This window comes from Apus apus, chromosome 17 (assembly GCF_020740795.1).
Source record: "Apus apus isolate bApuApu2 chromosome 17, bApuApu2.pri.cur, whole genome shotgun sequence".
In the NCBI taxonomy this organism is placed as follows: Eukaryota; Metazoa; Chordata; class Aves; order Apodiformes; family Apodidae; genus Apus; species Apus apus.
Window position 1 is genome coordinate 6752263 of NC_067298.1, and position 13270 is coordinate 6765532.

Consider the following 13270-nt stretch of genomic DNA (forward strand, 5'->3'; position numbering starts at 1 on the left):
CCCAAAAGGTAAATGGTTCTATTTAGACCATCCTCTTAGTACAGTTTTGCATCACTCTGCATCAGCCACTGTACGCAGAAATATCCCCTGAGGAGAAGGAAAGCAGGCATAAACAGAAATCTAATCCATTCTGCCAGCCTTTGCTGCCTCAAGTTCGTGGGGCTGTTGCCAGCCTCTAAACGTTTCAGTGCCTTCTCTGGGAGATCCTTCTTTAACCCAAAGTGTGTTATGGACTATTGTTCCCACCATCAAACCATCAGCAAAACTATCTCCGCTTGCTCCTCAACAATAATCTCCCTCCTCCCACTGAAGCTGATTTAGTGACAAAGATAGAGAAAACAGGATGGATTTGGGTTTGCAAGTGATTGTCAATTGGATTTGGGAAACCCAGCAGCATCTCAGAGCAGGCTTCAATCTTCCCTGAACCCCACAGCTCCAATTAGCCACGAGAACTGGTTCTAATTTCGACCAGGACATTTACCCAGATTTTTGAAAGGGGGGAGGGGTCGGGGGGGGGTCTTCGTTTGCTTGTACAAAGTGACTCCTACCTCCATGCAGCAAACCCAGGCTGTGTCATGGCTTAATTACACCGAGCTTAATTACAGCGAGCATCCCTGCTCCTGCAGCCGGGCTCTGACGCACGTTACGTAACCGGGTTGTTAATGCTTTTTATACGTTGGCGGAACTGAAATTAAAAGAGGAAATTATTCTCCTGATGCTCAACTCTAATCCCCATCTGTCTGTGTTTTTACTTTTTCTGCACTTGCAAAGCTCCCCGATCAAAAGGTCTTGAATAGATTCCAGGTTTCCAATTTAGTTTGCTTATGCAACCCAAAATATTATGGCAGTCTTTCCTGGGGGCGATTAAGCCTATATTTTCAGTTCCTCCAATTCTCCCTGTTCTAAGAGTACTAAAAATGGCATCAAGCTTTAGCTCCTTCTATACACCACCAACAACTTTTTTTTTTTTTTTTCCCCAAAGACTCTTAAATAAGATTGGAATAGTCAAGGGCTCTGCAGAGAAGGCATATATTCTGAAAAACATGTGATTTGCTAAATGTCCCCCATGCCTTGAAAAATAAATAAATAAAAAAAACCTACAGGGATTCTATATGGATAGAAATGCACAGCCCAGGCAGACAATGGGGCACTAGGGAGGTGAGGAAGGAGCCAAGTCACAAAATCATAGAACTATTCAGGTTGGAAAAGCCCCTTGGGATCACCGCATCCAACCATCATCCCTGCTCTACAAAGTTCTCCCTGTGGATTCCTGCGTTGGAAACACTTGAGAGCTCTTTGGATCTTTTTTCTTTGTCCCATCCTAAGGATGAGCTTTGGCTGGACAGCTGGGAATGGATCTGCTCTTTTTAATGGTACTTGCTTCATCCCTCTGAAAATTAGCCCTGATTTCTTTATCCATTTACACTTCTTTCCCGGTCCCCAGCCCCTTCCCTGGTACCAGAACTATGTGACCAGCTTCTGGTTTTATTTGAGGGAACGAGGAGAATCTTTACACTGGAAAATGTAGCTTTTTACCCAAAGCACCACTGGAACAACTGCTTTTCATCATCCCTTGGGTTCCCAGGGGTAGGATGGGTGCCAGAACCCAGAGACTCCTCCGTGTCCTGCACAGCCTCGATGCTGCGGTGCGGGAGTGGAGGGTGAGGAGGGTGCTGGTGCTGTTGTGTTGGGGCTGTGGTCATTACAGAGATTTCTTTTTTATTTGTTTTGAATACAGGAGGGAAGTATTTACCCCCAGCTGCTGAGTGCTTGCCTGGGTGATGCAGCAGGTAAGAACACAGGGGTGGTGTCACCCTTCCTGGCCACTGGCACTGTGCTGATGGCAGCTGTGAAATGACTGCGTCACGGTGCAACTCTGGATCAAAAATCTGAAGAGTACTTTTTCCAAATTTGGATTATGGAAGCTGTGATTCGAGGCTGTTGCTGAATCCCAGAAAATAGTGATTTCTGGCTCAGCCAGGGCTTTGAGCTTTTCTGCTTTCCAGGATAATTTGATGTGAGAGCCCAAATGCTGCCAATTTTGCAGGTTTCGGAGAAACTCAGCACAGGAAATGCCCAGGAACTGACATCTCAGGGGAAGCTCTGCTGATCCTGATCCCTACCTACCAGCTTTTGCTGGACCCAGCTTCAGACCAGCTCTGCTGACTCTCTTGACAAACTGCCAGTCCCTGCCCAGCACATCCCCAGCCTGAGCTGCCCCTCCAGGGACACCTAGTCTGAAGCACATGGACATGCTTGAAGCCTTCAGTCAGCCAGGGTGCTGCAGGGATTACCACCTCAGCAGACACCTCCAGCAAAGGGAAGAGAGCTCAGACCTGCTCAGTCAAGCTGCTCCAGTCAAATCACACAAGCCATTTATCCCTCTTTCAGCAAAACCCACAAGCTTCAGGCAGGAACCTGCACTCTGCATGTGCTACACCACCCAAATATAGAGCAAGACAACAGGCAGGGCAACCACAAAGCTTCACCCACTTGAAGAGCATCCCTCCCTCCCTCCCTGCCCTGGCAAAGGTCCCTCCATTCCCAAACTGGGGAGGATGGTGTGGGACAGCCCATGCCACCTGGGAGGAGCTGCTCTTGCTGTTACCAGCAACAGGATATTTTAAGGAATTTTTTGATGTTTTTAGCAGTGTGACAGATCCACCAGCACGAGGAAGGCGGGAAGGTCATCATCTGCCAGAGCTGCTCATGTTCCAGGCTTGGGGATTGTGAAGCATACGCTAAAAATCCCTTGTCTCTGGTTAAAGCACAGCATGTGTTTAAATGCTTTGCTGAACAGAGGTGGACTTAAGGACATACCTAGCTTTAGGCATGTGCTCAACTACTTTGTAAAATTAAACTGAAAATAATCAAGTGCTTTTGCCAAATCAGGCCCAAGTGCTCCTCAAACCCCCATCCTCTTAGGCGAGGCGTCTTTCATCAACATTTTAATTGAAAACATGCTTAGAAAATGCCATTTAAAAAAGCTGAGCAGTCAGGAGACATTAGAGAATAGAAATAAATAACTAAAAAAAAAAATAATAATTATCTGGGGATATAATTAAGCTGCACAAACTTGCAGTGAGCTTTAAAAAAGAAATTTGACTTGTGCTAGTTCAGCATTTGCACATAGATGAGAGATGTTTCAGCTCCAGAGACCTGACTTGCAAGGGATTTGCCCCCCACCCCACCAGCTCATGCCACAGATGCTGCCACCATGTCGGGGCAGCTTCAGTCTCACACCTTTTCCCCTCAGTCCAAGCCCAAACCAGGTTATTTTGCAAACCTGTGGGTAACTGGTGTGCCCTGGGCAGGCAGTGTGTGTGCCCAGGGTGCAGGGAGGTGTGTCCTGGAGAGGTCCCTGATCAAATGTTGCTGCCCTCAGCGGTGAACACCCCACATATAAATAACCCCAGATCCCCTTACACCGTGTCCTTCATTTCTCAGCTCTGCCAAACCAGCTCTGTGCAAACCAGAACTTGTCACCTTCACACCTCTGCCCCGGACAAGTGTCCCTGGGGTTTTTGGGTTGCTGTCCCCGTGCGGGGTGATGGTGAGGCCCCCCAACAGGGACCAGACCCCTGAAGCAGCCACAGCACAGTGAGGGGAATCATCTCCTGATGAGCCCAGCACCACTGGGGTGGCTTGTCAGCAGATGGAACATACAGGAGAGTTCTAGCCAGCCTGGAAATTGTTTGATAAATGGGGGTCATATTCTCAGACATCTTAATACAAGATAGTAAAGTTTAGGCAGAGTTTGCATGAAATAGAACTTTGTAAACTTTTTCTTTTTTTTTATGAATCTTCTGAGTGCTAAACTCACTGTGGATAAGATTATTGAAGTGCACATAACACATGGGCTGTGCCTTCTCCTCCTCCCCAGACTTCAATCAAGAGGAGATTTCCTGGTTAGACTTAGACCTTCAAAGCTTAGGCCGGGCTGGCAGCATTTCAAGTCAACTTGGGCCGGTTTGGAGCTTGGATGCAAAAACTCAGTGACCCGAAACAGAAGGAAACGTGGCTGTTCCCACATTGGTCTGAACCTGGAAGGTGCTGCTGACCAAGCCACTGAGTGAGCTTGCCCTGAGGGTCCCCAAGGCACCCAGGGCAAAAGGGCATCCCAAAAAATGAACCCCAAGCCAAATATCTGCCTGAGCACACACACACGGTCTTATCATCTGGGATATGTGCAGAGTTCTCAAGAGCTCAAGAAGAAAGTGTTATCTTTTAGGGGACTTGCATTTCCTATTAACTCTAAGTTCATGAATCAATCTCAAGCTCTAGCACAGCTGATCTGTTCTTTTTCCTCACCATAAAGTGTCTTCCACCAGGTGTTTTCCTCAAAATTTGATTTTGAAATTTTACCAGCACAGCAATGAAAATGAATAATGTCTCATTCCTTCCTAAGGAATTTATTGTATATATTTTAAGGCTTTTAAAATAATATTCGAGTTACCACTGGTGTTGCTGAACCTCATGGTGCACTTCTGTCCCATTGCTGCGTATCAATTATAATACAGATCCTCTCATATTAAAAAAAATAAATCCATGCTGCCCTTCCCTGCTGCAAAACGTGTTTCTAAAAGCATCTCTTTTTTTGTTGTTGTTTGTTTTCCCCTATCCTCATTGCTGCAACAACATAGGTCAGTTGGGGTTTTTTTATTATAATTTTTGCCTAGGTGCTTGGGGAAATGCAACCTTTAAGATTTGCTCAATGCTAACACTTCCCAGTGTTGTCTTTAAAATTCCCAGCAGCACAAGCTTTTGCAGGAGACCAGCAGAAAGGAGCCCTGTGCTGCCACTTGCTGCAATAACAGGATTGATAGCTCCTAGCAGCACTGGTCAGCTCTTCCAGCAGCAGAGCAGATGCTCCAGTGCATTTCCACATTTGCCACTGCAGGAAAATCCTGTTCTGAAGTCTCAGTGGGGTCTCATGGAAAAGATTTTGGGACACATGCCCCATTCTTCAGTGGCTCTTGCCACACAGGACGTGGGCTTTAACTCTGGGAACCCACCAGCCATCAGCCCTTCAGCATATAAAGCCCATAAAAAGTACTTGGTAACAAACTTCCGAGTTTGTGGAAAACTGAAATGCTAAAAAACTGCTCTTGAAAACTTCATGGACTTCTGGGTTTGTGCCTGCAGACCCAGGCTAACGTGTAACTTGTCTTATGTGGTGCTGGGCAGGGAGATACCTCCTGCCATTTGGTCAGGCTGAAGTTAAAACCCTCACCCTGAAAACAGGAGTAGGAGCAGATGGCAGCTTTTTCTCCCTGCAGCAGTTTTTGAAGGCTTAAAAGCTTGACTTTGGTTTTAAAATGCTTCTTTCAGCACTATCAGTGCCCAGGGACATTTAAATTTTTTTTAGTATTTGTTTATATACGTGTAAATCTTCTAGAAGTTAAAAGAAGGGCGCAATTTCTCTTCCCTCATATGAATTTCTCATTTCACCAATGATTCCTCATTGAAGAAATAATAGACACATTTTTTGATATTTTAAATTGAGTGCTCTGAGCACACCATACACTTCAGATGATGTTTTTTCACAGCCAGTGCTCTAAGCCTGTGCCCATTTAAGAAAGCAGAGTGCTCAGGTGAAGCCTGGGTTCCTCACTATTTATTTGGACAAGGAGGTTTCAAAATGATTTGGGTATTTTGTAACTCTTCATCACCACCAGTGTGAGGCTGAAGCTGCGTTTTGGTTGTGTCTACTTCTGGCAAGAAACATCAACTGAATCTGGGAAAATTCCAGTTGTGTTTTAAGCACAAGGGTTTTTTTTTACAGGGCTCTTAATTTCTCTATAACTAACAGCCTTCAGTCTCAGTAACACTGAGCAGCTGCTGGGTAAGGCAGAGCCTTTGGGCTCTGAAAGGACCAGTGTTGTGCTCTACAACTTCAGAGTCATTTTAACTAGTGAGGCTGCTCATGCTCTTTGGGATCTCAGAGGCAATCCCAACTCATCCCAAAAATATTTCCATCACCTGCTCATCCTGTGAATCCGGGAGGGCTGGCAGGTCTGGCAGGGTTTTTGTGCTGGTGCCAAAGGGGAGGTCAGCAGAGTGACACCTGCCCACAGATCAGGTACCAGACAGGGTGATTTAGGAGAATATTCTCACTTCTTTTTTCCTCCCAGATAAACAATGAAGGATCTACTAAAATTGGAAGCTGTGATCATGCTCCCTGGCTCAACTGTGACATTTTTTAAAACAGCACCATAACATAACCCCCAAATCCTGACTATTGAGTGTCAACCTTACTTGGTAGATTTTTCATTCTCATTAAAAATTGGAAAATACTGATAACCCAGGTCAGGCAGTGACTGCTGGAAATACTGAGTGACTGTGGTTCAGGTGGTTAAAAAAATCCTTCTGAAGAGCAGTAGGTAAGACATTGAAGCAAGCTATGAAACTTCCTATCAAAGAGCATCCTTTATTTTTGCTTTCATCCCTGGCACCACCAATTTTAACCTGTCCCAAAGTGAGGAAAACCCACCAGGGGATGTGCCACGGGCACTGCTGCATTTGCTGGGAGGGGTAACCACATTGCACCCCCAAGACCTGCCTTGGAAATGTTATAGCTGAAACAGAGCCTGGGAGCAGTGCAACCTCTTAGATAAATATAGTTGTGTAAAGACAGTTTATTCCCCTGCAAGAGCAAGTGATGTTGCAGCTGCCCTGGGGACTTTGCACCAATTTCAGCTCTGGATTAGTCCTTCATACCCAGACTGACAGAAGCAGCTTTTCAGTGCTCAGGTAAAATCTGTTATTTCCCACAGGAAAAGCACAAAACTCTCTAGAAGACCATGACCTGCTTCAAACACTCCTTTTCTATCACTAGGCACCACTACAGCTGGACACGCAGTATTTGTCATATCAATTATAATACAGATCCTGTCATGTTAAAAAAAAATAAATCCATGCTGCCCTTCCCTGCTGCAAAACATGTATGTTTCTAAAAGCATCTTCTTTTTTTTTTTGGTTTGTTTTTCCCTATCCTCATTGCCACTTGCACACAAATGTTAGCAAAGAATAGCTAAAAGTGAAAGAGCAACAACCTCTTCCTTTCTCTTCTTCTGGAATTAATTTCCAATGTGTTGGGTTTCAAAATTGCTTGATAGCAAAGTCTAAAAGGATTCTGTCTTCATGATGGTCTGGGTCTAATCTAACAGTGTTACAGATCTACCAAAGCCAACTGGAACAGTTAGTTGGATTTTTTTGTGTTCTCATGAAAAAAAAAATAATAAATTATATACCAAGATAAACTGAATCATTCCCTTTGAACTTTTCTTTGTTTGAATTAAATACTCTGGAAGCCAGGAAGCTAATCAGGCTGCAAAGCGCATCAGGTTTGTGGGTTTAGATTTTATTTATTCTGGGTTTTTTTTAAATGAGCAAGTGTTCTTTGTGATAACTTGGGGAATTATACTTTCTGAATGGTGGGAAATACATAATTATATCTCCCCATACTAAACACACTAGTCAGGAAATACAAAAAATTCTTTTTCTCTGCCCCTATACCAGAGAACTTCTGTTGGAGATTAGAATTCCTTTTGATATTCTCCTTCTTAATGACCTTGCTCCTATGAGTGTTTCTCTTACAGCATTTTCATTATTGTTTCAGGTATTTGGATCCAGTTTCCTGACACAGCTATGAATGCCTCATGGTGCAATTAACCATCTTGCAGTGTCTCCAGTGATAATTGCTGTTTCTGATAGGGTAAATCATTTGTTTCCATTGATCAGCAAGGCTCGGGTGGGCCCAAGGGCAGCTCCATTCCTGTCTGAACCACCCGAGCCCCAGCACCACCTGCCCTCGAGCATCTCCCAGAAAGGACCAGAGCAGGGAGCCCAATCTCTTCCATAGTCTTCAGACCTGCTTTTTTTCATTTGTACCCTTCAGGCAATCCCTTCCTCTCCTCTTGCAGTGCTGACAGTGCAGCTTTCTTCCCAAAAGAGGCTCAGCTGGGATGCAATATACACATAACCTGACAACTGGCAGCCAGGCTTGGTCAGGGCTGTGGGAAAGATTTGAGCACCTTCCTGCAGAGTTGCTGCCCAGCAGCCCAGCGTTGTTGAGCTTTGAACCTCTTGGATTAAACTTCTCTGCAAAATTTATTTTGATGGGGATTTTTCTTGTTGCAACAAAAAGCTGTGCCAGCTTTGGGAAGAGCCAACTCGCTCCAACCCGAGGAGAAAAAAAAAAAGTGCAAATTGCAAAACATGGCAAGTTTTTCAGGATGGAACGAGCCCAGATGGATTCTCCTGCTTCCTTTGCCAGAAGGAGCAGTGACTCAGAGCTCATGCGTTTCATGGGGGAGGCTCAGCCCCCTGCCATGGGCCTGGGGGGACAGGACTGGGACAAGAGAGAGATGGCAGGATTCAGAATCACTCTTCAGTTACAGGAGACCAAAGAACAGACCCCATCACATCAAAGTTGAGGGCCAAGCATAGCTTTTGTTGCTCATTAGAAAAGTCCACTTTTATTTTTTTCCCCAGAAATCAGCTCCTTGTTTCCTTAGTAACCCCTCTTGGTAGAAGTAAATGCACCTGAGTGTAGCTTAGCAATGGGAAATGTCTCCATCCGTTGCTGCAGACACTTCCACCCACTCGCAGTGTCTCCATAAGCTGCCAGGTCAGCCCTGCTGGCCCATGGCACCGGGCACAGGCCTGGCAAAGTAGGTGCTGTTGGAGACCCAGGAGCCCGTTCACCAAAGTCTCAGCAAAGAACAAAAATAAACCCTCAGCAAGTCACCATTGCAAATGCTGCTCCCCAGGGATGGGGAAAATCATCTACTGAGATGTGTGCGCAGAATTCTGCCCACGCCTCGGCGTGGGATGGGGTTTAATAGAGCTGAGAAAGAGCCTGCACGTAGGAGGAGAAAAGAGCAGATGTTTGCAGTGCCTTTTTGTTTTCCTGGATGGCATGGCAGGGAGGGAAGATGGAAAGGAAAGCTCTCTGTTGGCAGAAATAGAGGCTGAAGACGCTCGCGGCGGGAGACGGGAAAGGCTTTTGCCATCTCTCCAGGTTGGACTCGTGTTGGCAGCAACGAAGTCCACAAGAAGAACACTTGGGTCTTGCTGGCAGGGCCATGTGTTAGCCATTCTGGAGCACGAAGCGTGGCACAAGCCTTCTTCTGAGGTGTCAGACTTGGAAATGACTTTTCATTGTGCTTTTGGAGACTGGGGCAGATCCCCTGCACCCTCCTCCAGTCACAAACAGCCAGACTCAGCTTTTGAAACTGATGCTTAGAGGGTATCTCTCACCAGAAACCCATTACCAGGTTCCTGAATAGACCAATGGTTCCAGTTCCACCACAAAAACTTTGGTGACTTTCTGAAGAATCATCTCTTGCCCCAGATCAGCTGTGTGGGATGCAAGTGCATGTAATTCAACAAGTAACACTTGAAGCAGGAGAGGGCTGGATAATTTGCCACATCAGACAGGCACATTATGCTGCAGGGCCATATAATTGCATTTAATACCTTGAACTGTGTGCCATAAAATGCAAATTCCAGGTGAACAGCAGTGCCCAGTGAGGCACCAGGCACAACAATCCTGCTTCTTCTACAAGCAAAGAGGCTCCTTTTTTGGCAGAAAGGGCTTGCAGGTCGCATAGGAAGTGCAAAATTAAGTCAGAACCAGAGGGGGCTGTGTCAGTGTGGAAGTTAGGAGGGCCAAATAATGCCTGGACTTGCCACAAATACCTTCTGGAATTCAGTTTGTACTATGGTCTCTTTTAAGAGCCTTGAAATTAACCCTGAGTCCCTGCTTGGAAGATCTGAGAGTCTAAATATCACCGGGGGGGCGATACTGCAGGATGGCCTGAGCTCTACACACAGAGGCCATTGGGGTGTCAAACTAATTGCCCTACCAATGTTTTTATACATATTATATACACCTTTGTTAACTGGCAAAGGGTGAGCAGGCTGCCAACCCCTTTGCTCAGCAGGGCAGCTTTGCAAGGCAGAGCTACAGGGGCTCTTTAAAACTCGCATGAATGAGGCGCTCATAAGTTCCATATTTGAGAAGCTCTGGTCATAAAAAGAAATTAAAACTGCATATAACATTCAGTACCCTGTAATCCTGCTGCACAGCCTTGTGCCTGCATAAATCAGAGCCTCTCATGAATATTGCACTGTACCTGCAGCAGCCTGACCCACATGTTTAAAAAGAGATAAATAAAAGGAAAACAAAGCAACAGTCACGTAAAAGGCTTCACAAACAGCACCTGCTTTCTGAAAGCCTGAAAGGTCACCTAAAGTAACCTGAGAAGCACACAGATTTCAGGGACCTGATCAAAGCCTTAAAAGGAGCAGAGAACATATTTTTTCCTTCCTCTCTTGCAACAGCAGAGCAAGCCCTGTCACACACAGCAAAGCCTCTGGCAGGAGTTTTATGGTCACGGAGAGGGACAAGCTGCAGAACACCCTAAGGGTGGTGAGAAGTAGGGAATAAAAGCTACTTTCTAAACCTGGGAGGGGAGGAAAGACCCGAGTTCAACACTAAAGAGCTTTTCCACCATATAAATAACTCCAAAAAGTTTAGGATTTCCAATTTTGTCTTGGTTAAAAATAACTATCCACTCCAACTATTTTTTTTTAATCCCAAAATTTTACAGATTAAAAAAACAGCTTCTTGTCCAGGTCTAAAAGAGAGATCAGGGTTAGCTGTTGTTAGCAGCTTCCCCAGAGACCTAGAAAACACATCACAGTGCTCAGGGGGTGTTTTTGTTGCAGAATCTTCCATAGTGGGCAAGAAAAAGACTCCCCCTCCATCCCCTCCACCTTCCCTGCTTTGTTTCCTGCCCAGCAAACTCCCAGGATTTGTGCACAGAAACATCACAAAGGCAGGTACAAGACAATGAAAGGGACAGTGCAAATCCACCTTCTCTGGGCAGATCTGAGATCACAGACTGGGATTGTCACTCTCTGGCCATTTACTTGCTTTGCAGCCTTTCCTGGGTTAGTTTGCTTCTGCCTCAGTTTCCCCACTTGTGAACAGTAAAGCTTTAGCTACTCCAGACCCCCTGGTACTCACTATGTAACATGGAAGATACCTGAGCAATTTTTATGTGGTAGCTCATATAGACTTTCTGCATGCTTCCTTCCCACCAAATAGTGGATCTTTCTCTATAATAACAGCAACCCCCTCCCAGCTCCTCACATCTCAGCTTCTCCTACACCAGCCAGAGACACAAAGCAGCCTCATGCCCCACTCGCTACGCTGCAAAATTCTGCCTCTTAAAACGTTAAGCAAAGGTTTGTATTGCAGCCAGTGAACACTGTTAAAAGGCTATTGAATGCTTTTTCCATTGCCATTAATTGAGTGAAGAGAAAACAGACTCCACTGCTGTCATATCACATCAAAATAATTAGCTCAACTATAAATAGCTCAGCTTACTCACTTTTCTCTTTTCCTCGCTGTTTTTTTTTTTAAGGTCAAGGCTGCAGCCAAAAGGAAGAGCAGTGCATCCCAGAAGAGCATCCCTCTCTTCTGCTTGGACTCAGACAAAACAGTGAGACCAGGAACTGCACGTGTAATCAATGATCCCAAGGCAAACCAATTACATCATAATTAGAGAAATAATTAGCCGCATTTAGGTAAGAAGAGGGGGGAAAGAGACTTAGCTAGCCCACACCCTTGCCAATTTACATTAGCTTAATTAATGATCATTTTCACACCAGTTTTAGGTAAACTGCCTTTGTTTTCATTGGATGATGCTTCTGTATCAAATTAGCTTATTCTTTAATCACTTCAACACTAAGTAGAGCTTCTACACACATGCAGCTGTGCAGATCAGCTGTGACACTGAGGAATTTCTTCACCTTAACTCAGGGGTTTCCAAGCCCTTCCTGTGCATTTGCTGAGCTGTCCCTTGTCCCCTCTGTCACTCAGCAGGGGTTATATCCTGAATATCCAGTACCTCTGGATGGCACCATAGCCAGATACTATGAGCAATAAGAACAAGCAGCTGTAGCAACACTGAGCACAGTGCAGGTGCTTCTGCTCTTCTCCTGGACATATGAAATGGGCACAGCTGGAAGAAAGCTCTTTACTGCCTGCCCCAAGCTGCAGCCACACCATGTCCTGGGCCTTTCCTGCTGTGCTGGCTCAGCCATCATTTCAGGATTGTCACCATGTCACAGCAATTAACATCTTCAACAGCCAACAGATCAAATCCACACTAGATACTTATAAGTTGTAGTAGCATTAATGAGAAGAGGTCCTTGCAGATTGGTTTGTGTGAGGTTATTGTTATGCCCTGGGAAGTCCCGATGCTTATGGCTGCACTTAGGTATTAAACTTCTTTTGACTGATGTTTATTTTGTGCAATACACAGTCTCAGTTCCAGTCCAAGCGTTGCAGAATGGTGTGTTAGATCCATTTCTAGCCCCTGCATGAAGCCTGAAATATTCCTTTTTTGCCTTCTCTTCTTCCCAGCTCTTTGTAACATCACAGTTCACAGAAGCCTCCCTGTGCTCGCTCAGGGCCTTTCTGCAGCACCATGTGAGAGGGAACTGAAGTCTCTCTCCGCTGTTCAAAGCAAAAAAAGATTTTCTGCAATCACTGAATTTTCACAGGAGCCAAGTGGGAGTTAAATATCCAGCTTGAAAAATACATTTGCACTCAGGCAGGTCTGGCAGGTCTTCAAGTGGATCCTGACCTACTCGCAGATATTTTTTCCTGCCTAGTCTCACATGCAGCCCTATTTTCCAGATACACTTATCTACCTGCCATATACAGCGATGTATAATGCTGAAGAAAGCAAAGGAGGTGATTACCTTTCCCCAGTCAAATGCAGTAGAAAGGTCAGATTTAATATGAAGCTGAGGGGCGATGAAATGACAGAGAACATGTACAAAAATAGAGCCCAGCCACACTGAAAGGCAGCGTGTCTGCTCATCTGGGTGGAACACCCAGCAGCACAAACCCACCCATTCATCTTCACAGAGGCTCTTTATAGCTCCCTAAGCTCAGATTTGGGACGTGGCTCCATTTCCATGGGAAATATGTTTTTTGGAAGATTCCATGAATGAAGCAGGTGAATCGTTTCCATCTGCGTGTCCTGCAGCCCCCCTGAGTTCCCTCTGTGCCAACATCCCTGCCCTCTCCTGCCACCACAGTGCTGAGCCACTGACATCCAGTGGCTGCCCAGCTCCCTTGCTGCTACCCAAGGGAGATTCCACTTGGATTGTCCCAGGCTTGTTCTTTGGAAAAGATCTTTTTCCCCAGTTCCAGTCTCCTAGAGGCTGAGGAGCTGCCACACAT